The sequence below is a fragment of the Crocodylus siamensis genome, chromosome 1 (assembly GCF_052110815.1).
Source record: "Crocodylus siamensis isolate JL-2025a chromosome 1, ASM5211081v1, whole genome shotgun sequence".
NCBI lineage: Eukaryota > Metazoa > Chordata > Crocodylia > Crocodylidae > Crocodylus > Crocodylus siamensis.
In genome coordinates, this window is record NC_143395.1 from 120,524,883 (window position 1) to 120,550,022 (window position 25,140).

The following is a 25,140-nucleotide window of genomic DNA, read 5'->3' on the forward strand; positions in this document are numbered from 1 at the left end:
CTTCCCCCCCAGACTCGAGCCAACACAGCTGGAAGGGGGTTGTGGCCTGGCTGGCCAGCCCCCATCCCTGACCCCCTGCCAATGGTTGGCTGTTGAGGGGGGGCAAAAGGAGGGACCAGAAGCCTCCACTTCACAGCCCTCCCACATCTGTGCTGGCTTAGGTCTGGGGGACTGGATCTATGTGGTAGGTGCTTCTGCTCTTCCCCAGCCTCAACACAGCAGACAGCCAGCTACTTGAAGGGGGCAGAGCTTGGGAGAGCAGCTATGTTGGCCAGCTGGGCTAGACAGCAGCGCTAGACAGCAGCGGGGAGAAGGGGAAGCACCAGCTGCATGGGCCCCTCCAGCTTAGGCTGGGGCCAGGGCCAGTCAGGACTTTTCTCCCCTCCCCCAACTGCCCACGTAACACTGACAGCAGGTACGGTCCTCAGCCCCACCTCCTGCCTGCAGCTGGCTCTCTGATAGCTTGCTTGGCCAGAGAAGATGAGCATGGCCAAGGCTAGTTTACCTCCCTGTGAAGGGGGGTTAGCAGGAGACTGCAACCTAACTTGAGCAGGAGGGGATCTGGTACAGAAGTTTGATAGACTGGTTTAACTGAAATCATTTAAGTCTGGTACTAAAACAATCCAGGTATATCTTAGATTGGGTACCATCATTTCTAAACCAGTCCATATGCACAAAACTTCTGTTCTGTTATGGTTTAGTCTGGTATTCAGCCACTTATGTTTTATGTGTAATGTCTGTACCTGGCCAGAGTGAGGCCTTCAGGGTTTGGCCTGCCTTCAGTGTTGGGTTATATAGGAATGAAACTGAGAAGGGGTTACTAAACCACATTTTATTTATAAGTGGACTTAATTCCTAGGTGCAAATACTGGAAGCACTGTATAGTATTTTTCATGGATTTCATAGACATTAGGGCTGGAAGGGACCTCAGAAGATCATCGAGTCCAACCCCCTGCCCCAGGGGCAGGAAGTCAGCTGGGGTCATAGGATCCCAGCAAGATAAACATTCAAATGTCTCTTGAAGGTGTTCAAAGTAGGCAGCAGTCTATTCCAAACTTTGGGGGTTTGGACAGTAAAGAAGTTCTTCCTTATGTCCAGCCTAAAACGGCCATGGAGGAGTTTGTGACCATTCAATCTTGTCATTCCTTGGGGCGCTTTGGTGAACAGACATTTTGGAACAAACATTTTTGAACCAGCAAGAGGCAGGAGTCCATTTAAATCATGAATGTTGGTTTCTGTGAGATAAATTTGCACATACACTCCAACATTACAGCAAAGAAACACATTTCTTGAGTAGAGTTTACCTAAATTAGAAGAATGGAATTTAACATTTATTTAAATCTACAAATTTTCAAGAATTCTGATCTTTCTTAGAACCTGGATATAGATGTGTGTGTGCATATATGAAATATTTACATATATGTATCTGTTAATTATATTAAATATAAATATTAGATTTTTTTTCAGCAGTGGATGGTATATATTTCTAATATCTACTGAAGAAATAGCTAGTATATATGTAAAATATGTTGTTATTTTAAAAAATCCTCTTGGTTGCTGAGTTCATGATGAAATATTTAGAGGGTTATAAAACAGAATCATAGTCAGAAAATGTAAGTGATAGATACATGGAGGACTATTGGAGATTAAGCCCCAGGTCCAATTTTTACCTCTGAGACATCTAAGTGGCACTTAAATGGTTAGAAGTATTTGAGTCACAAAGCATGATCCTGCTCCCCCTTGTTTTGGATTACTAAGCATGCTCAAAACAGCAAAATCAAAAAATAAAATGCCAACTAGACATCTCCACTTAAGCTCTACTGTGCTTTGAAGCTGTGACTGCTGGGCCTTGAACACTCAATCCCGTGCAGCCCTGACTTGAGCGCTGAGTGGTGTACACCTTGTAAGTTTCCACAAATCGCTGAGTAGGTGTTCCCTCTGTGGGTAACTTTCCTTTATCTTGCCTGCCATGACATAGAATGTTTCTCAGTGTGGGGGTTGGCTACCTGAGAATCTTCTGCGGCGCACAGTCTACCCGATAGTCACCCACAGGGCTCTGCTACAGTATTGCAATGCCAGTCTTTCCTTCTTCCAGTAGCCTAGTGATAAGGTTCTTCCCCAGGAAGTGAGGAATCTGGGTTCTAAGCCCTTCTCAGTTAGGGGTCTGAAACCCCATCTCCAACTTTCCAGGAAAGTTTGCAAAATGCTAGGGTAGCTTGAAAAACTTGATAATACTAATAAGAACCAAAGGCATTTCTCATTTAGTTTCAGAGTTATATGACTAAGTGATTATTTGATTGACTGACAGTTCTTAAAAACAGGAAAAAAATGTCAAAACAAAATATTTAAATCCCTTGGATTTTTTTAACCAGAACAATTCACTGAAATTGACAGAAATTCACAAAATCATTGGGTTGACCCAATTCTTAGTTTTTCATTGAAAATATTTGTGTCTGAAATTTTTTTACATAGCTCTATTAATTCTGTAGAGCAGAGGAGAAGGAAAGAGGACTTAAACTCAACTATTCTGGTTTTGGTTTATGGATTTTATCTTCTTCAGAAGTTGCAAAGCTTTTCATTTGGTTATCTCAAATATTATTATATTGCAGTAATATTCTTGCCTGGAAATATTAGTGAAATGGGTTTTCCTTCTTTTTCTATTATATGACATCATGCAACACTTTGCAGGAGCTGGCATGAGTGAAAGCAGAGCTAGTACATTTGTTTCTATTAAAATGTATTTTTATATACTTTTGTTGCACATTTTATCCTTGTGTGATTAATTATATTTTACTTACAGTACAAGGGTACCTTGATGCGATTTTGCCCCTAGAGCTCACAATTCCTATTTAATAATAATGAGTATGAGGCTAGATAAAATAGGTTGATGCTTCTAAGTGCAAAAATAGTTGCAAGAATATAAAAAGTACAGCTTGATCAGACCTAATGTTTAAATGTAAAACACAAATGAATGCTAGATAACCCAATCTTCAATTTATTACTTAATAAAATCCCCCATTGACTCAAGTAGGAATTCAAGTATAAGTAGGTGGTTGTGGATTTGATCTAGAGATATTAATCGACATGTTAAAAGAACTTGCATAATCACCTCTGAAGGAAAAAAAATCCCCAATATTAAACTTGGCTATTTTACAGGGGATTTTCTTAATTTCAAGTGTGCATGAGAAGGAAAAGAATGGATGAATCTAGGGCGGTCATTCTTTGACGTGCAGTGAAAAGAACAGTGGAGAAAGGGTGACCAAAAGAAGAACCATTAACCCAATGATAATGATAGATGAAGTAAAAGAATCAAATTCTGTACTACTTGATACCCTCTGAAATCCCATGGTAGCACAGATGACAACAGAATAGGGTTAATGTATTGCAAAGCCTAAGTGACTTACCTGGTTAAGTCCCATTTTCAAAAGTCATTTAAGGCAGTTAAGCTTTGCTCAATAGACATCATTACTTTCTAGTAACACATACCAGTTAGGGCTTGATCCAAATTGTTCTTGTAGGTATCTCATCTAAAAAATATGTGCCAGGTGTGTGATCCAGATCAACAGGATTAGGTACCTAAGAATGGTATATAGTCTTGCAGACAGTTAGATGCTTAAAAGTGTAACCCAGACTATCTAGGTGCTGAGCATGGAGGTACCTAGAATTAGCCAATAGGAAACAGTAGGCACATGGATTGGTCCTAACTCCCACCCCTCTTCGTGACTTGAGTACATAACCCAGGCCTACCTATTAGTCATCTCTGGCATCTTGGGATCTAGAGCAGTGGTCTCCAAAGTGGGGTGCACGCACGCCAGGGGGTGCGCAAGATGATTCACTGGGGTGTGGGAAGAAAATATTAGAACTTCTATTTATATTTATATAAATATACATATATTTGGGGTGTGTGCTCAAAAATATTTTACCGATGGGGTGCACGAATATAAATTTACATATATTGGGGGTGCTTGCTCAAAACTTTTTAATGATAGGGGTGCGTGATCAAAAAAGTTTGGAGACCACTGATTTAGAGCATCTGAGAAAAGTCATCTAACTCACAAAAAACCAGCAGCATTAGTTCAATTTAAAGTGCAGTAGCTTTAGACACTTTCGAGAACTTGGCTAGAATTGGTACTAATAGCTGTTTTTTTTCACAATAGTTTAGTGGCTAGATAAGTAAGACCTTGTTTCTAAGCTTTCCTTAGCTTAAAAGGAGTCAAAGTTATGTCTCCTGCTTCTCAGGAGAGGGCCCTAACCATTGAACTATAGAATATGAAGGGTGGGATATGTTCCACCATTTAGTTGATGTCGGGTCACTGCAAACATTATGGGGCCAGAATAAGAACATCAGGCAGTCTTTAGATAATAAACAGAAGTACTTCCAAGTATAGGGACTAGAATCAAGGTCTTTCCCTTCCCAGATTAGTTCTCTAATCACTAGGCTACAATCAGCCCCACTTTTGCTTGTTTTTTCTCTCTTTCCTCTCATACCTCTTGCATTCTTGGGCTTCCCAGTTGCTGACCTTCAGCAAGTAGGAGGATGGTACTCATACCCAGTTTATTTTATAGGTTGGCAGATAAGTTCCTGTTCTGAGAAGTGAAAGATGAAGGCTATGTCCCCTTAGCCTGAGGAGGACCTAGAAGCTAGGTTTTCTACTTATTCAACTGCCCTAAATACTATGCTATTGTATAAAAGGTGGGTGCCACTGCAACTACAATTTTCAAATCAGAGTGACTGTGGGTGCTATCCATGGCTGTGTGTAGACAAAATGAGGGGCATGTGTGAACAACGCTTTAAAGTGGGTTAAATGCTTTTGCACCACTTTAATGGTGTTGGTGTTTGTACGCATTGGTGGTCTATTGCACAGTAATTCCAGCTGCTGTAGCAAATTTGGTGGTGTAATGCACCTTAAATGACATGGGGCGCCTTTCAGCCATGGAGTGAAGCACTGGGCTTTGTGCAGCTTAGGGGCTCTGCAGGAAGCCCATGCAGGCAGCCTGGCATCCGCCGGTGTGGGGGGGCTCTGCCCAAGAAAAAAAAAGCAGCAACCTTTTTTTTTTTCCTGGCTGCCTGAGCTTTGTGGGGACCCAGTGCTTCCCTCCATGCCCCCTGGGACTGCGTGAGCTGGATGCCTGTGGGCAGGTGCCGCCTATGGTGGGGTGTGGTCATTGTTGCCATGGAGGGAAGCACTAGCCCTCCATGCAGCCCTTGGACCTCTCTGCCCTCTGGAACTCGCCTTCCCTTCCCTGCCGCCGGAGAGGAAGGTAAGTGCATGGGTGTGTGAACAACATGGGGATTTACTTGGCCCTAAATTGAAGCGGTTTTTTTAAAAACCTATTACTTCAATTTAGGCCCTTTGTTTTGTCTACACATGCCCCATTGTGCCAGGCTCATTGCTGTCACCTAAGTGTGGTTGCTAGACAGTTAATTGATCAAGGACTAAGTTGACTTGAGCTCCATTCTGGAGCACAACAAAGCTTGGTGGGAGTTAAGTACCTAGTTGCTTGAACTGTATTGCTTGTCTCAGCATACTCAGAAGCTTAAGTCTTGGTGTTTAGTTGCTCTCATACAAAATGGAGCCGCTTAATCATTCTAGGCACTAGCAGTTATATGGGTGTTATGACAAGGTTAATATTGATCACTATTTGTGACTGAGTTGCCAGTGAGGACAATGCGGATCTGGCCCTTATGCCAGATACATAAAAATGTATTTAGGCATCATTCTGCTAATCACTACCAGCCTAAAATGGCAAGTACCAAATTATATGGGCCTAGATTTATTTCAGTGGAAATCAGATGTTAAGATACCTTTGGGGATTAGGGCCTAAGACTCTTTAAAAAATGTTACTTAGTCATCTGAGTCATTTCAGCCAGCAATAATCAGCAGAACAATGCCTAAGTACTTTTAAAATCTGGGTCTAAATTACTAAATTGTTCCATGTTACTATAGAGCAATGATGTCTATCAAGTAAATGGATGGTTTTATCAGTGCTGTTGATGTCAATGAGTTGTGCCAAATGGGGTATTCAATAGATTAGATGCCTTCTCAAAACCCTGTAAGTCTACCTTATTCTAATATAAGTGGTTAATGGGGCTATATGGGACATAAATCAATGAAAAATTCAGTGTTTAGACTTTAAAGAATAATATTTAAAGGTCACAAGCTAGGCTGGTTCTGCTGATGAGATCTATATTTCAAGAGAAGTGATAGAACTATTTCTTAAAAACTATGTTCCCTTTTCAGTGGAGTGTAGAGAAGCATTAATTAGAGATAATTTTACTGCTTTGATTGAGTGCTAGGCCCCCCTAGCAGTTTATCAGCAGACTCTCTCTGTGCCTGAAGAAGGGTGTTTGTGCCTGAAAGCTTGCAAAGAACAATTTTTCCAACTGTTTAGTTAGTCTAATGGAGACAAAGAACCTTGTCTGCCTAGGCCTTCCTACTTAAATATTCAATCCTTCAGCAAGGTTAGAGAAGATGAGAAACGTACAGTTGTATAGGTATTTAATTATGCACAGCAATGTATTTTCCAAATAGAAGTCATAGATATCGTGCAAAACCATCTTACTAGATTCATATAGCTTAATTCTTTTAAATATAAGATACAAAAAAGTTCAGATTCCCAATGTAACAGAAAATAAAGCATCAAACAAAAACACATTTACAAAAATGCCACCTTTATAGCACCTGCAAGGTCTTTTTACTTTTTTGTAATATAGGCCATTTTTAGAAGAAATACTTTGTTTTAAAGAGTAGGCCTCTATATTCAAAGGAATAGGAATAGATTATAACGTCAGCAGTTGGATGGGGTAGGGGAAAGAGTGGGTGGAAGGGACTTTGCTCTTATATAACAGAGGAATTCTCAGAATATCTCTGGTTTGAACTGTGGCATGTCCTTTAGAAAAAAAGATGGTGTTGAGTTCACTGTAATCATTGAATCAGGGGTACCCTCACCATTAAATACATATATCTTTTCTGAATTTGTCTGGTGTCACCTTCCAGCCATTAGATTTTGCTATATCTGTCTGCTAGATTGAAGAGCCCTCTATTATCAAATTTCTGTATTTTTAGACTGTGATCAGATCACCTCTTAATCTTTGCTTTCTTAACTTAAAGTCAGATTGACAGTCTTCTAGTAGAAAGCGTGTTTTACAATAAGGATTTTTCTGAGTCCTTCTTAAGTTATTAACATGTGTGGACACCAGAACTGGGCTGTCAGGACCCTAAGGATTTGAACCTAAACCTTTTACAACATACAGGGAGAGGCCCAGGCTGTGATACCACCAGGTAGCTGGTAAGCACCACTACCAGTGCATTCTGGGTCCTTCCGTGAGGTTCCTAAAGGGAGAACAGGTGTTCTGGCTGGCTAATAGGACATACCATTACCTAATTGGAGGACTCTAAGATCATAGGAAAGTAGGGCTGGACCTCATGAGGTTATCCAGTCCAGCACCCTGTTCAAGACAGGAACATCCCTGATGAAACCATCTCCCACAAGTATCTCATCTCCCCTGTCATTCTCATTAACAAGCTAAGAAAATACAGACTAGATGAAAGTACCGTAAGGTATTGCCCATTCAACTCAGCCAGCCAGCCCAACTCACTCCTGGCCATAGCCCCATTCCAGCAGCCTGGCCACAGGCCCTGCCCACATTGGTCCCACCCCCAGTGGTGGGTGTGGGGTAGATGGGCTGGGATGCCCGGACAGCAGGGTTGAGTTTAGTGGCAGCAGCCAGAAGGGGCTGCTGGGAAATGGGGTCTGCCATGGGCCTGATCTGGTCCACAAGGTGGACTTTACCCAACCCTGCTTTAAAACATTTTAAATCTGTGGAATGTAAGATGGTGTTAAAGTTAGAACCATTTGGGTATGTCTGCATGAGACTTTTATTGCAGAGCTCCATAACTAGCTCCACAATAAAGTCTCTGCTTTTACATATGTGGCCCTATTAGGCTGCAGTAAACTATTTAACTCCACCCTAGGTTAGTATTTGTAAATAATATCCTGAAGCAGGGTTCCTTACTATGCAGCAACACACATATAGACACTGACGGGGTGGCTAGAGCATGAGGGTGATTCAGTATGAGGGCTGTTTGCTGGCTAGCCCCACACCAAACCACCCTCATACCTCAGCCAGCCCCACCACTGCATGTTGAGCCAGATTGGAGCAGCCAGCAGAGGCTGTAGTAACTGTGGGGGTCATGGAGATGTGTTGGCAGGTTTTGCATTTCTTGTCATGGATCCATTTAGTGTGGTCTGGGTCTGAGGAAGTTTGCTTCTGGTGATGAGGTTAACAAGGGGTGGTGCTTGTTTGAAGGCTAGGATGGGTGGCTCAAGGGAAGATCTTTTTAAGAGTAGGGTGTCTTTCTAGTATGGGTTGCAATTGTTTGAGGATTTTCCGTGCGGGTTCGAGGGACAGGTGATATGTCATAAATAGCAGCGTGTGCTTTGTGGGGGGGTTTCTTCTGTACTGCAGCACTTCTTCATGTGGTATCCGGGTGGCTCTTTCACACATGCGATCTATCTCTCTGGAGGAGTGTCCTTTTTGGGTGAAAGCCTTTTTAAGATTGGTGAGGAGGCAATCCCGGGTGTTCTCTTCAGTGCAAATTTGGTGGTATCTGAGGGCTTGGCTGTATATCGCAGCTTTTTTGATGTGTTTAGGGTGATTGCTGGTTCTGTTGCAGATATGTATGTTGGTCTGTGGGTTTCTTGTATAACATGGTCTATATTTTATTATTCTGGATACTGATCATTGTGTCTAAAAAGGAGATGTTGGTGCTGGAGTATTCTAGAGAAAGTTGTATGGAAGGATGGTGATTGTTGAATTTCTGATGGAAGTCAATCAGAGATTGTAGGTTTTCAGTCCAAATGATGAAGATGTCATCAATATATCTTAAGTATAGCAAGGGTTTGGTGGTGCAGTTCTTGAGGAAATCTTCTTCCAGGTGGCTCATAAAAAGGTTGGCATATTGTGGGGCCATTTTGATGCCTATAGCTGTTCCTATCATCTGGAGGAAGTGTTGGTTATTAAAAGTGAAATTGTTGTGTGTGAGGATGAACTGTGTAAGGTCAGTAATGTCTTTGGGTCTGTATTCTGAGTTATAATCTTGTTCCTGTAGATATGTAAGGCAGGCTAGAATGCCATCCTGGTGTGGGATGTTGGTATATAGGCTGGTAACGTCCATGGTGGCTAGGAGGGTGTTGCTGGGAAGGTGGTCTGTCTTTAAGTTTCTGTAGAAAGTCTGTAGTGTCTTGGACAAAACTTGCTCTGCAGGTGACAAGTGGTTTTAGGATTTATTCAATGAAACCTGCTATTTCCTCAGTTAGGGTCTTATGGTTGGATATGATAAGTCTCTCTCAGTCCTGATCCTCAAAGGAAACTTACAAAACACTTCCCAGAGACGAGCCTATGAACTCCACTTCATCAACGTCCTGGATACTAGAAATCATGGACTAAATATAGACATTGGATTTACGACACATTATAACCTGCCTGACATCTGACTCCCCAGGTACTTCTCCACTATTTAACCCCCTTTTCTCTCTCTTCCCCCACCCCCCCAGTCTGTCTCACCCACTGACTCCTCAATCTACATCTTCACTGACTGCCTATCTTATATGCATACCAGCCCAGCCCCTGGCTTCTTTACTTCTCATTCCATCAGGAAGAGCACACACCAATTGCTGAAACTTCCTTAGCCTGACGAAGGGTTTTTGAACCCAAAAGCTTGCTTAAAAATTGTTTTCCAACTATTTAAGTTGGTTTAATAAAAGATGTCAGATTCACCCAAAAGAACCTTGTCCTGATTAATAGAATGTTCCTTTAAATTCAGCTTCTCAAATGAAATATTGGAAAGATCTAAAGACTAAGAGCTTGCCATGTCAAGTGCCAAAACTATACTTCTACCAGGGTAACCCACTTAAAAATACAGACAAAATTAAAACAAAGTTTTAACTGATGATGCATTTTTATATAATGTGAATGTCATTTTGACTGGGCTAAAGTCTCTAATTTCCAAGCCTTACTTTCCTAACATTTTATAAAAATCTGGCATTTGATTTTTCTAAAACAAGGTTGACTTGCCCACTTCAGAATTTTGATGAACATTGTATAATGTGGGATAAATGAAAATACAGCTAATTCACTGTTTTAAATGTTTCTAGCAGGTAACTCAACACATAGTGGTTTAAAATAAACATAGTATTTTTAAAATAAATTTGTGAAGAACATCAATTTTTGCCTCTCCTTTTAAAAGGACGCAAAACTCCAAATTAAAAGATGACAGTTTTCATCTAGTGTTCTAGGAGATAGGTACCAAAGAGGATGAAATTGGAGAGAGTCAACATTTTTAATTTTGGAAGAAAAGGAGAAAAATGGAAAAGCTAAACTTCTAAAAAATGTTTTCAGAAAGAAACTTATTTTTGATTTTTTTTGTTTTAAAATGGTGTTTTCATTTCACAATTGATTTTTAAGGGAGCAAAATAGTTACATAAACTAAAATCAAAATTAAACATTCAGTCAAGGAAAACATGTTGGTTGATCCAAAATAACAACAACAATGATGGGTGGTGGTGATGATGATGACTGTTATTACTGATCATTTTGCTAACCCCAGTTTCCCCCAAAATCATTTTTGCATGACTGCTTATGTTTTTATCAATTTTCTGTTTGGCCAGAAAAAACAAACAAACAAACAAATACCTGTAGAGGAAAACATGATCATGTACTACACAACAGTATTTTTTCTAGTGACTTCCACGAAGCTATGATTTCACCCAACATTTTGTTAGTCAAGCCCTGTTCAGTTCTATCCTCTTATAGGACTAAATGGAAATACAGTTTCACCTAATATAATATGTATGTGAAAACTTAAGTTATTTGAAAGGAAATATTTTTGTTTGCAAGATTTCGCATCATTAAAAACAACAGCTCACTGGAAACTACTGAACAGCAAAAATACTTATACACAGCATTTGAATTGGTGCTATTGGCATTACAGTTGATGTTATACAATCATTAGGCATGTTTAGATCTTTTGCTGTTCTGAGGGTTTAACGAAAAACAGCTCTCAGTATTTGAGATCATGGGCTTAAAAATATTTGCCAGGCAACTCTGAACTGGAAACCTATCATAAAGGTCTATAAATGTGTGCAGTTTCTGTTGCTTGTATATAATATTATGCTGATTCTAAATGTTAAAAATGATTATATTAACTTAAAAATAAGATATTATGTTCAATAGGAGAGTCAGCGATTTTTAACTGTCTTTATAAAAGCTTTAGGAATATTTGGTCATTGTTCAGGCTTTTTTCTAAAAAATGGAACATGAGATTCCATCCAATCAAAGGCCTTTAGCAGCTAGAATTTTAAAGAAAACACCAAATATGTTGTTATTTACAAGAGATGCATCAATACAATATATCTAATCCAATAATCTGGGCAACAAGTCACATGTAATTCAGTTGTTTCTGTATTAAGCCCAGCAATTAGTGTTTGATAAAAGCATATATTCAAATAAAAACCTGGTGTTTTTCTAGAAGGCAAGAAGTGGAGAATCCATAACCTTCAACAGTTTATTCCCTGTTAAGGTTATGCATTATTTCTACTTTGAGATTTTTCTGGCTTCAGCTTCCATCCATTACTTCTTATGCTTTTCTCTATTAAATTAATTGTACTCACTAGTTTCTCTCTGCAAAATAACTTATGCCTTGTAACTGAGACATATCTTAATCTTCTGTTTTCATATACTAAACAGATTGTGTGCCTTTTCTCAGGGCTGAAGTGGAGCTGTTTCTGATATCAATCTAGACCTCAAACTGCTTTGAAGTGGAGGCTGTTTCTTGTGTATTTGAAGAGCAAGAAGTCCCAATCTCAGTGGGGACCCCAAGGCAATATAGTACTGCAAGTAATATATGCTCTGGATATTGCTGTGTTAACTAAATTCAAATAGTTGAATGCATTATTAACTCTGAAGTAGATTTTCCATGACTGAGAAATTACGTGCATTTTTCTCAATAGTATATATAACATCCATGCATCACCCTTGACTAGAAAGTCCAACTAGATGCCTCTCTGCAAAGGTTTCTTTGACACAAGTAAAAGCAAGCATAAACAGACTATAAATACATTTGGGATAGAAATTAGAACGTTTCTAATAACGAAAAGGGGTATCTGGCAAGACCGGGGTTAAACAGCACAGTAGCACCCTCCTTTGACCCCACAACCCCTGCCTTTTCTTAATGTGTGGGCCTCTTCTTCTTTCTTTCCTGCCATGTCTTGATTTCACTGGGGAAAATAATTGGGAGGCTGCCAAGGGCCAGCTAGTGTCCTATGAGTTGTCAGGCCATTTCCTAATGGTGCCTCTGGGCACCATATGCCTTAAGGGCATATGTCCGTGGTCTCTGACCTCCCCTACAGCCACACCCATGCCTCATAGGTTTTACCAGTCATTACCGAAGCAGATTCCTTTGCCCCACTTGCTGTTTGGCCTTCCAGGTCTCAGAGTCCTTGTAGGTTCATCCTTCCTGACTTTGCCTCCTTTTATCTATCTAGGTATACCTGCCTCAGTCACACTGTCAGGTGACCTCAGCTTCTGGGCCCAGCCCCTGTTGGCCTTTTCCACATCAGGGCACCTTTTCTCCCTCTCTAGTAAAGGATCATCCCTCACAGTCTGTAACCTAATAAAGTCTGCCCTCCCCAGGCAGTGCGGTCAGTGCCTCCTCAGTAGTGGGCACATTTGCACATTCATTAATGCACTTTAGGTAATGCACATTACATTGTGAGATACTAGAAAAGGGCACATTAGCCTATTTGAATGTGCATTAATTAAAGAGCATGGCTTTTTTGTAATGCTTTAATGCACATTAAAATAAGCTAATGCACATTAAAGCACATGTGTAGATGCACCCACTGCCTCCTTGCTAAGGCTTATAACAACTAGTTCCACTGTATCTCTTGTCCCTGCTCCCAGCCGTGCCTCCTGACATGCCTTTCTGGTACCCTGTGACCTCCTTTCTTTCCTGATAGTCACTTCCAGTCCACCAGTTAACTTAAGCAAAAAGACGGGCTATCTACTTAAACAAAACTTCTCCGCTCAGGGTGGACAACCATTCTGAAAGAAAAAGGCGCTCTTTCAGAACCTTCAGAAGACAACCCCGTTCCTTCTCAGGGTAAACTAACATGAAGAGTAGTCAGATGATCACCTGAACTCAGACATCCCTGGTCTGGGTAAGCACACATAAAGAAAGGGTAGACTATCACTCTCAATACAGAGGTTCCACTCCTGGATACACAATGGAGCCTTCCCCATCCCGAGTTCCCACCACGCTGCTCAGAGTATTCCAGTTGCAGTACAGCTTTGAGCATGTTCTCCCTCCACAGCTTCCATGGCCCTTTACTATCCCCTAGTGTGCCACCTTATCAGGTGAGTTGCAGGCTCACTCATGTGTTTCGTCCTTGGGGCTAATGAGCTGCCAAATCCTCCTGGCTGCCGTTTCAGTTTGCAGCCCGCAACCCCTTTCAGTGCTTGTTTGTTTCTGCCTTTAGGTTGTTGGCCGTAATTCTCCCTGCTCAGTAACAGGGGCCCCTCGGTCACTGTTACAGAGGAGTCCTACTGCAGAAAGAAACTGATTTTACAATGAAGGTTGATCACCTTTATAAAAGGACTTCTGGAGTTATCTGATGTACTTGCCTGTGAAAGTAGGATATTCTATTCAATCCACTAGGTCTTTTTCACTCCTGTATTCCCAAGATCTGATGCTAAAGGCTTAATCCTATTTTACCTTCATGCTTGTAAGTGACAGTTGTTTAATAGCAATTTTTTGGCACTTATACACAGTGTAGATTTGATTTCCTCTTCTGGTAGAATGCAGTCACTCTATGTGCATACCTGCTGGAAGTAAGGTGATGGTGGCGGAGGAGGCAGTCCACTAGGCCATTAGGAGGGGAAGCTATATGAGGCTATGAGGAAACAAGCATGCTGGAGGGAGCCAGTCTCAATAAGACGGATGCTACCTTAGAATGAAGATGCTCTGGGTTCTAGTTTGTACCCTTGTGCCCAATGGGGCCCAAATCAGAGGCGTAGCAAGTTCCTGAAGTGCTTTCAGCCATTGGCACTCCCCCAATGCCAACCACTGGGGAGTGGGGGTGGGGGGGAGTCTTAGGTCTTAGGTAGATGGATAGCCCTGTGTGTGGGGCTGCAGCAGCTAAGGAGCAGGTTCTGTAGTGGGCAGCAGTAGTGCCATTGACCCCTCCTTACAGACCAAGATTCCTCTAATCCAGTATCAGTTTCCTAGCAGTGACCAGTGTTCAGTTCTTCATAGTTAGATGTATCATGTCCATACTGCACTTAACTGTGCAACAGGATATGATAAAAGCTTTCTTTCAGAACCCAGTTAGTGACTGTCTGTAGCAGACATGTCCAAGTTTTAAGTGGCTGGGGGGGGGGGCAGTCCAGCATCCTGATGGCCATACCCATGGATTGCATACCCACAGGCCCATCAGTGTGCCACTGGCCCCTGGAGATGCACACTGCATGAGAGCTCCGACCATTGCTGCATTGTATGCCTGTGCCCTTCCCCCATGGCTGCTACACCATATGCCTACATCTCCCTATACTGTGCAAGTCTGCCTTGTCCTGCCTTGCCCCTGGGGTGTAGGAAAGTGTAAACCAGAGGAGAAGCAGAGACTCCAGCTGCTGCTGCAGCTAGAGCAAAGATGGGAGAAGCTACCTATCAGGACACTGGGGGTAGTCCCGCTGCCTTGCAGACTGCAGACAGCCCACAGGCCACCAGTTGGACAGCCCTGGTCTGCCACATAAAGACAGATCAAAATATTTCATGTAATGTTATCTTTTTTCACAAGGTGAAAGTGCAGTGGCTGTTCTTTTTCACAACTGTCTGATTTCCCCCTTTAAAATTATTGTATCGTTTGGCATAATAGCAGTTCGTGGCAGCAAGTTACATTGCTTAATTGAATTATACAAAGGAATACCTCAGATTCATTTTCCAAGAATTCCTTCCCTTTTCCTTTCTCCTTCTCTTCAGCTCCTAGCATGAATAGATGCTCTACATCTGTTTAAGGGAGTCAGTAGGGTCCAGTTCATATCTCCTTGAAGGTTTTAAGCTCTTTCTAATATGGTGGGTTTGCTGCAGGAGCCCAGTGACCCTTCTTGCCCCTCATTTCTTTCCTTTCTTATCCATCCTTTTCCTGTATCCTACCAACTCCCATAGGTGCCACTACTTCTTCTCCTCTTCTCCTCCATTCCTATACTTTTTGTAGCTGCATCTGTATTCAAGGTCTAGTTATCACTATGACAATATTTTAAATAACCTTCATTTAATGCAGCTTAAAACAATGACTAGTTTTAGTTTAGTTTAGTTTGGTATTTTGTTAGATTCACATTACAACAAAGGCCTGATAGGCACAGTTTTGTGTTTCCTTAGATAACTATTACATTTGGCTGGCTTTAGCCTTAGGTATTTGATGGCTAAAAGATTGCTAAGTCTAGCTTTATGAAGATTTTTTGAAGCTTCATTACTTCTCAAGGTCACTTTGAATTATTATATTATTTACTTTTTAGTCTATCAATTCTTAGCAAATATTTATGTATTTGTCCATCTTTAAAAAAGTGATTCCATAACAGCTCAGTAAGAAGGTTGAAGAAGAGCTCAGACTGCCAACATTTTCAAATATATAAATAAATTTGCTTTTTACAGTAGTTTTTATACTTGGTGTATTTCTAGGTGCTCTACAAAGTAAAGAATTATTTCAAACATCAATGATGCAGTGATTGAATAAGCCTACTCATCAGCCTTATGAGTTTAAGTATAGTACACACACAGTTTTGGGTATTACATTTAAGGCAGTTTTACTGAAAGGACAAACATGAACAAGGGTTTTCCATCCCTTTCTTTCAACTCTACTGGAGATCAGCTGGAGTTTTTGATAGATAGGAAAAGGACAGGTTTGAGAAAAAGGCTAAAGGGATCTTATTTGAACCTCTCATTTAAAGAATCATACTTCAAATTTTTTAGCACCTTCCCCGGTTCTGCTAAAGGGTGTCACTGAGTTATTGCACATAGACATGAGCCTGAGTCTTGCTGAAGCAACTGAGTGCACAGCTTTGGACTGATAGCTGAGACTGCTGTCATCTAAACCCTCCAGCTGTATTACAGTTGTAATACAGTTGTAGCAAAACTTAATCTCTGGAAAAAACATTGCTGAATGTTGTGCTTATAAAGACCTTCAAAGATGTAGTACCTCTCTCCCAGAATGGGGGGGCAGGGTTGTTGCAGGACAACAAGGAAGAACAACAAGGACTTTTTTTGCCTCCCTGCCTGCCATCTGACACCTCCAGGGAAGGAATTCTACCTGATCAACACATCAAATTGCTACTCAACACAGCTCCCAAAGACACTCTCATGGATCCAGAGGGACAACCTTCCATCTTTAGCTCCCTCTGTGCAAAAATGAAGCTTATTTCCTACCTATGGGGACTTTTTACTATCTTGTACTATCTATACTTTTCCCAGAGCCTGGTGAAGGGACTTAGATCCTGAAAGCTTCCAGAAAGGGACAATTTTATTGCCATTTTCCAGTTGGTGCAATAAAAGGTATCATTTCGGAACCAAGAGTTCTGGTTTTTGCATGGCAACTTGTTTTAAAGCTTTTTTTACATAATAGAGTTTGGAGGAGTAGAGGTTTAAGATCTAATTTAAGATCTGTTTGCAAAGCTGCCAAGTCCCTATGTCCTTTCCTTGTCTCTGTCTAATTTTGCCTTTGCTAAGCAATGGTCCTGGGGAGGATGCCTCACATTAGGCAGTACCCTGGCTTTTGTCCATATGGTACTACTGCCCTCTTCTGACAGGAATGTTAGAATTGATTGAGTGCCTGTGATGCCATTTCGGTTTAGTGACAAGTTCAAGGAAAAGTCATAAGAATTTAACAAGAATCCTGTTTAGTTCCATTAACAGGGCCCTTCTTTGATGGAGACAGAGGCTTCTACCTTTGTTGCTGCTGGCCAAGTTGTCAATCATGATGGGGCAGCCACGGGTTCACTGAAATTATTACTAAGAGTGATGTTAATTCTTTATTAGAGTCTTATCTGGTCTCCTCAGGTTTAAAATGTCTTCCCTAATTTGTGTGTCTGTATATGTTTCCTTTATCTATATTCTTTGACCTGAGATTGTGGAATGATTGCCAGGATTCCCAATAAACACATGGCTGATTTGTGACTTGAAGGAACACCTTGATTCTGGAGTGATATGAAGGAGAGCTGTTCTGGTGGGAGTTTCAGGAAACACTGAATCTCAAATACAGAGATCCCTGAAGAAGCATGCATCATAAAAGGAGTATGGCTGCAGCATTATGGGGTGTTGTTTCACTAAAGGATAAGACTTCTAAGATATTCATGAACACCAATTAGCACGAGAGATTTTTTTTTTTTGAATAAAGATACACTTTTCTGCAAAGTTAAATTCAAAACCACAAGCATTTAATATTCTCTGACTTCTGTTAATTTGAAAGCAACTTAACCAGCCTAAATACATTATGAGAGTCAAAGTTAGAGACCATAGGTAAAATCCCCTTAAATTAGAGATAATGCTTGCATTGAGGTCAGCAAGGCCAGCACTTCCCCCCATTTGCCAATTTTCATCTTAGTACAGATCATCAGGATTATAGATAAGATATCAAAGGGGCCAAAACAGGGACATGAAGAGAATGGTAACAACTATTTAATAGCAATTGTGTGTCACTAATAATGAATTAAGACCTTATTTATAACAATAACAAACATTAGAGTAAGAAAACTGATTGCTCATCTGTTCAAGTCTACTAATAAAGAAAAGAAGATTTTAACCATGCTTGGCACAAACCAGAGTTGACTGAAGTTGTGACTTACAGCAAGTTGACTCTGGGCCAAACATTTTTCAGCTTTGACAAAGGCATTCCTACAGCAATGATATATTTGTCGCATAGTGCATCAGAAGAATGCAGGTGGGTTTTTTTGCAGAACTCTTGATTGATTTGTTTGCTGGTATCTTGATGGAAAACTGGTGACTGAGGATATCTTTAATGAAGTGTAAGCTGTCCTTAAAAATTTCCCTGCCAACTCCATATGAAATATATCTGGAACTGCTCAAGAACTTCACAGTGTCACAGAAATAGATCTAGAAATATGTATTAAGTCATCCTGTCTGTCCTTTGCCAACAGAGGGATATTCTGTGTTGTGCTTGTGTATCTACTTTCTCTGTCTGAATGGCACAATCTCATCCAGCAAATGTATTCACTTCATGCATCATAGTTACTAACTTCATTTAAAGTCAATATTTTTCCTGTTAACTATTTTAACAAGACAGCTCTTTACTGCCTTTTACTCCCTGTTAGCTCTGCATAGAAAATTACAGAGAAGGTTGCACTAGAAATTGTGTTCAGTTTTATGAATCATCAACAGACTTATTTAGCTAGCTTCAAACTTCCACCTGTGCACATTCATGGAATCCATGTGTGGAGAGGACATTTATGTCACGAGGAGCATAATTCAGCCTCGAGAACCTTTATTACTGGTGACAAAGTATAAAGTGGAAAGACTCTAACTTCTCACAGCCCTCAGTTTGAATTTTCAGGGCTGACAGTAAACTTACCCTGTTTGACCTGGAAACAACTGAGATACAAACCTTGAGCTTTTAATATGCCACTTCTATACAGTCACTTCAAAATATAACCACATTTAAAATGACTCAGGGAGTAAGGTTTCCTTCATCATATCCTGTAAGAAAGTATTTTATACCTTGATCGACTGTTTTGTTAAGAGCTGTTTCCATTTATCCAGTCTATGTTTTTCTTTGTATAATTTCATTCCATAATATTTCCACATCATATGCTCATTCTCCATCTAAGCTACATTATCTCAGCACCAGTGCTAACTATTCTTCTTCTGTCCCTGGAATATATTTTAGGGGAAAACTGTAACAGATATCTCAAAAGAAAAAAAACCCCAAGAAACTCTGCAGCCCTACAACTTGAACAAAACCCTCTATCAGTAACAGTTTTAAGTTCAGCATCACCAGCTCTGAGAATTGGGAGCTGTTCTGGAAGAGGGAGAGCAGAGATGAATCTCAGAACTAAATGTCAACTCATTCTCTGCCTTTCCCCAGCCTATAGGTCCTGTTACAAGGTAAAAATCATTCAATTCACAGATACTTAAGTAGTAACTGATTATGTTAAATTGCTTTCCTGCTACCAAAGAACAAATCCTTACTCTTGTGGACAATTCCCAGTTCAAATTGGAATTCATTTGCAAAATAATTCAAGAAAAGAGGTAGAAGAATGTCTTGCTTTATCCTGTATGGAACACAGTGGACTATATATCTTTAGAGGCTCTGTTACGTGCACTTCCAGGCATCAACACAAGAAGGCACTAAAACATCACAGTTGTTCACTCACTGTAAAAGAAATTGTAGTCCCTGATATGCCTTTTGTAAGGCATATTGTGCACATGCCGCTAATGTGAATGAGAGATGCGTTATGATTTAACATATTCTATGAGACATTATGTTTTTAATTGTCTTTTAAAACTGTGTACATCTCAAAAGCATGTCTCTTTGTGTATAAGAAAAGTATTTCTATAATGAATTGATAAGGTAGTCCAATAACAAGTACCTGCTCCTCCAGCTGTTTATCTAAACTGAACAGACTGGTATCTGGGAGCTTGGGTCAAAAGGAAAAAAGGGATTGTTGCTATGAAAATGAGGACCATAGCTTGGAGCATGAAAAAGATGTTGAGTAAAATACAAGAAGGAGAATTCTCTATACTGCATTCAATAAGGGCATTATGCACAGTACTTTAGTCTGCATTATGAGCTACACACTTTCTGATGGGTGTTAGTGCTAGCTCGAGTTTGGAGCAATCGCACTGCAGGCCAGCAGGTACCTGGAGGACTGAAAAGTAAGAATTTGCCTTACTCCCCGATTCCAGGCTTCTCCCCTGACCCCACCCTGCAAACCCCTGCCTACTTGTAGTTGCCTGGATGTCTGTCCCGAGGTGAACAGGCAGGGAAGCGTTAACTTATTTGCCCAGACAGTTCAGGGGCAAGGGCAGCAGCTGGGCAGGCAAGTTGGCCCTTCCCTGCTTGATCCTTTAGGACAAAATTCTGGCAGACACAAGTAAGGGGGGCGGGGGGGGGGAGAGCAGGCAGTGGGCCCAGTCTGAGCCAGCAGGTTGTTTACACCAAGGTGTAACCTACAGTGACAACACCTTAGTGTAACAGGAGGTGGGTAGCATGGATCAGAGATATTCCTGCCCTGGGGTGGTGGTGAGTTGCAGAACACGTGCTGATACAATTTCAGGTGTTAATATGTGGACAATCCAGGAGTTACGAGTTCCAGGAGCCACCCAAAATCATTGCGTAACAAGGGCCTAAGGGTAATGTTACCTCAGTTTAAGGATTTGCGTTGCCTGTGCACAACTACTGTATATTGCTATAATACCAAGTAAGCTGGGATGAACATTATTTCTCTCTGTCGTATGAGGGACAAAGGGGAGAAAAGAGATGTCCTGATTAAGAGGCTGATTCTCGTCTTTTCCTCTTGTAAATCCAGCATAATCCCCCTCATTGAGTGAATCACAGAAAAAATAGGGCTAGAAGTGACCTCAGAAGATCATCTAGTCCTACCACCTGCTTGAGGTATAAATATTCCTGTCTAAACTATCTCAGACAAGTGGTTATCTAACCCGCATTTTAAAATTTCCTTTGATGCAGATTAAACAGCTTCTCTTGATAATCCAGTGTTATCCACCTTCACAGAAAATTCTTCTTAATATCTAACCTAAATATCCCTTGTTGCAATGTAGAACATTACTTCTTGTCCTGTCCCTTTGAATACAGGGAATAGTTAATTCCCATCATGTTTATAGAAACCCTGTTTGTATTTGAAGACCTATCAAATCAGCGTTCAGTTTTCTCTTCTGCTGACTGACTAGCCCCAGTTCTTCCAGACTTTGTTCATATATCATGTTATTTTTAGACTTCTAATCATTTTTTGTTGCCTCCTTTGCACTCTATTTAATTAATCCACATATTTCTTAAAGAGTAATGGCTAAAACTGGGCACATTGTTCCAGGCAAGACTTCCTTTCAATAAAAACAGAATGGAAGAATCGCTTCCTAGAACTTTCATGTGATCCTGTTTGCCTTTTGTTGTTGTTGTTGTTGCACCAGCATTACACTGACTTATTCAGCTTGAGGTCCATTGTACTCCATCTCCTTTTCTAAAGTACTGCGACCTACCTGGTCATTCCCCAATTTGTATTTTGTGCATGTGCATGTTCCATCTTAAATGCAGCACCTCATACTTCCCCCTATTGAATTTTATTTGATTTATATCAGACTATTCTTCAGGTTTATTAAGGTAATTCAGAATTGTAATTCTAACCTCCTAAATGCCTGCTTGCTCACCTACTGTGGTGTCTTCTGGAAATTTATTAAGTATGCACTCAGTTATATCCTCTAAATCATTAGATATTGAACCACCCTGAAACCATGATAGACCCATGGCAAACTCCATTTGATACTTCCTCCTAGTTAGACATCATGCCATTGATGACTATTCTTTGACTATGATGACCCAATCAGTTATGTACCCATCTTACCATAGTTTCTTTTAGTTTCTCAGCTATTACTTTATAGGAAAAAGATATGGTAGTAATTGTGGACAATTCAGTTAAAAAAAAATCAGCTCAGTGCTTAGCAGGTATCAAAAAGGCAAAGAAAATATAAGAGATTATTAAAGGAATTGTAAACAAAATGGAAAGTATCATTATGCTGCCATATAACTTCCATGGTGTATTCACACCTTGAATATTGTGCCTGGTTCTGATTCCCACACCTGTAAAAGGATATACAAGAGCCAGAAAAAATAGAGAAGGGCAACAAGGATGATTAACAGTATGGAGGGGCTTCCACATGAGGAGAGACTAAAGAGACTAGGCCCATTCTGTTTGGGAAAGAGACATTTGAGGGGGGAACATGTGAAAAGTTCACAAAATACTAAATGGTGAAAAGAAATTGAATAGGTATTTGTTAGTTACTCTCTCACACAATACAAGAACTAGGGTCACAAAATGAAACAAGTGGGTAGTAAGTTTAAAACCACAAAAGGACATTTTTTATGTGGTGTGTAGCTGAAGTTTGGAACTCATCGTCACTAGATGTTGTGGAAGTTCTCAGTTTAGCCAGATTCGAAAAGGGATCTTGGAGGAAAGGGGCACCAGAAACTATTGGGTGTGGGAGTTAGGGATACAGCCTCTGAATTGGGACTTCCTAGACCTTAAATGCTGGAGGCTGCAAGTGAAAGGAACACTGGGGAAAAAAAACCCCTGGACATACCTGTGTTCACTCTTCCTTTCAGCATCTATTCTCTGGCACTGTGGGATACAGGATACTGGGCAAGATGAACTTATGGTCTGACCCAGTAAATGGCAATTACTATGTTGTGTTTTTAGCATAAATGAAAATAGAATATGGTCTTAAAATATTAATTTCCTAATAGAATAAGTTTACAGTGCAACACAATGACATTTAAGTCCTTGCTGGTACATATACAATAGCACAGAACATATGGAAGAATGGAGATGTACTTAATTAAAAACAGGACCAGGTACTCTATCCATAGGGGAAAACATATATATTCTGACAAGGCATTAGGTAAAAAAGATCCAATTCTTCCTTATTCCTGCACCTTGTGTGGTTATTTACATCAGCTTAATCTGAATAACATGTAGGTAAAATGTTACCAAATCAAAATAATAGCATTTACTTCCACTTCACAATTCCTTTACTCAGTGGTACATGATCACACAAAATGTAAGACACTGGAGAATCATATTGTAAATGTCTTATTTTATTTCTGTATAACTGCCGCGCGGCACTCTCACATTTATGTGACCTTGTAGTTTTGGCTTCTAATCAAAATGAAAGCTTTGCACTTTTCCACGCTTGTATTAAGCTGCACATGGATATTCTGTAAGTTTCATTTCTTATCTGTAAGTGTCATTCCTGCAGAAACGAAAATCTACCTAGTAACTATTATGTAAAAGAAACTATCCTATCCCTGAATGCTTAGCTTATATCATAGTTAGTGTCACAGAGGCAGTCCAACCAACATCTATAAAAGAGGTAAAAAGGCAGGAAGTAGCAGAGACGACGACTGGACAACCCTTCAGGCTTGATCACCCTGTAGCCGGTCTTCAACTCTCTGCCTGGGCGTATCCCAGCGAAAACCAAGGCCTCGAAAATCCGACAATCAACAACGATTCACCGTGTTACAGTTTTGTATCCACCATCCCGTTTATGAGCTGTTGACCAGCCCTAGGACTAACTAGTGAGTAGCCACACCTATCCCGCAAGGGGTGGAAAGCAAGGGCTCGCTAGTGAACCCTGTGGGCCAACAGACCCCCTTTGTATCCAGCATACTGTAACTGAAGATACATCGGAGACTCCACCTCTTGACTGCCTCTCTTCATAGCTTAGACAGCATATCTATGCTTTCTATACTTATATTTACTGCAACTTTGTTCCAGCCAGTCTCCCCTCTTATTCGTAAGAGGGTGAGGCCAGGTGAGTGAATAAAACAAATTTTTACTTTACCTTATATTTACTCCATAATAACTTCTACCACTAACACCCTATCTCAATGAGCTGTTGACCAGTTCTGGGACTTAAGGAGTTGGCAGCCGCACCTAGCCCATCGGGTTAGAACGCAAGGGCTTACTCCGGAACCCCGTGAACCAACAGATATCCTACAAACTTATTATAAAAAACTAACAACTTACTCTAAGTCGTCTACTTTCACCAACTCGGCGAACCTCAAAGGCGGTCATAAAGCTACCTCCAATCCTGCCCCACAAGCTGCGCGCTCGCCTGCTCCATAAAGCCCGCGGCTCCCCAAGCGGTGCCAGAATTGCTAGCCCGGCATTCCGCCACACATATGACTGAAACAGTCTTACCTTTCAGAGTCAAGATTGCAGTACCAAGAGGATCAACAGTCACCAGCTGGATTATGCCAAAGCAACCTGATTAAACTAAATGCACAAGCCTGTGGGGAATGCCCCAAATGTGTAAAGGGCAAGCACAGACTAATTAATTAAGAAGAAGAAGGCACATGCAAGTAATAGGCCAGATTGTGGTTTGCTGCTACACAGATACACTGGGGAGGATAGGATACTAAAAGTCTTATACTTCATCTAATGAATTCAGTCAAGAGCTGTAAGGAAAATACATGTGCAGCAAATTTGTTCATGATAATATGAATGTGTGGAAAGACAAGATAAAATATACAAGGTTATGGAAGTTCTCAACCATGAAAATAGTCTCTGAGGAAGGGAACAAAAACTGGACGAAAATACAGAGATGCTCCATATGCAAGTACATGAGGGTCACTTAAGAAGGATATCATTACAGTGTATATTTGTCAGGAAATGTAGAGACTCACAGAGACTGGAGACACTGGCATTATTTATTTCAAAATCTCTCAACAGAGTTGTCATTAGTATACTTGCTACTGAACTAATTACATTAATAAACATTTATTCTATAAAAGGCTACAATGAGATTTGAAGTTCCCTGTATCCAATACAAATAGATAAAGAATCCCTGTAAAAGGACATACAGTCTGAAGGCCCCAAAAATACAGATGAAGAATTAAGATGGCATATAAACAAATTAATATAAAAAATGTAATAACCTGTTTCATTATTGTTTTTTAGAATTAACTCCTATGTTAGTCTGACTTAGATCTCTGAGTGTGGAGCTCTGAAGACGGTGGAAAACAGAGGGAGATAAGATGCATGTTTTTATTTGTTTTTGATATTATGTTGACTGTGAGTCAGGGTGGCTTAAAGTGGGCAGAGTTGACTACAGGGTTGCCTGGGAGGTACTCCATGTTAGGAGGAGCTAGAGCCCAGATAGTCCCTACAAGAGTCTAGAACCTGAGGGGCTGAAGCCCAAGGGGCCCAGTATGACCTAGGCAGGCTGAAGCCTGGGGTGGGGGAACTGAAGCCTGGGTAGGGTAGGGTCTTAGTGGGTGACAGCCTTGGAGGGGCTGAAGCCTAGACCCAAGTGAGAGGGCTTGGTGCCCAGACCAGAG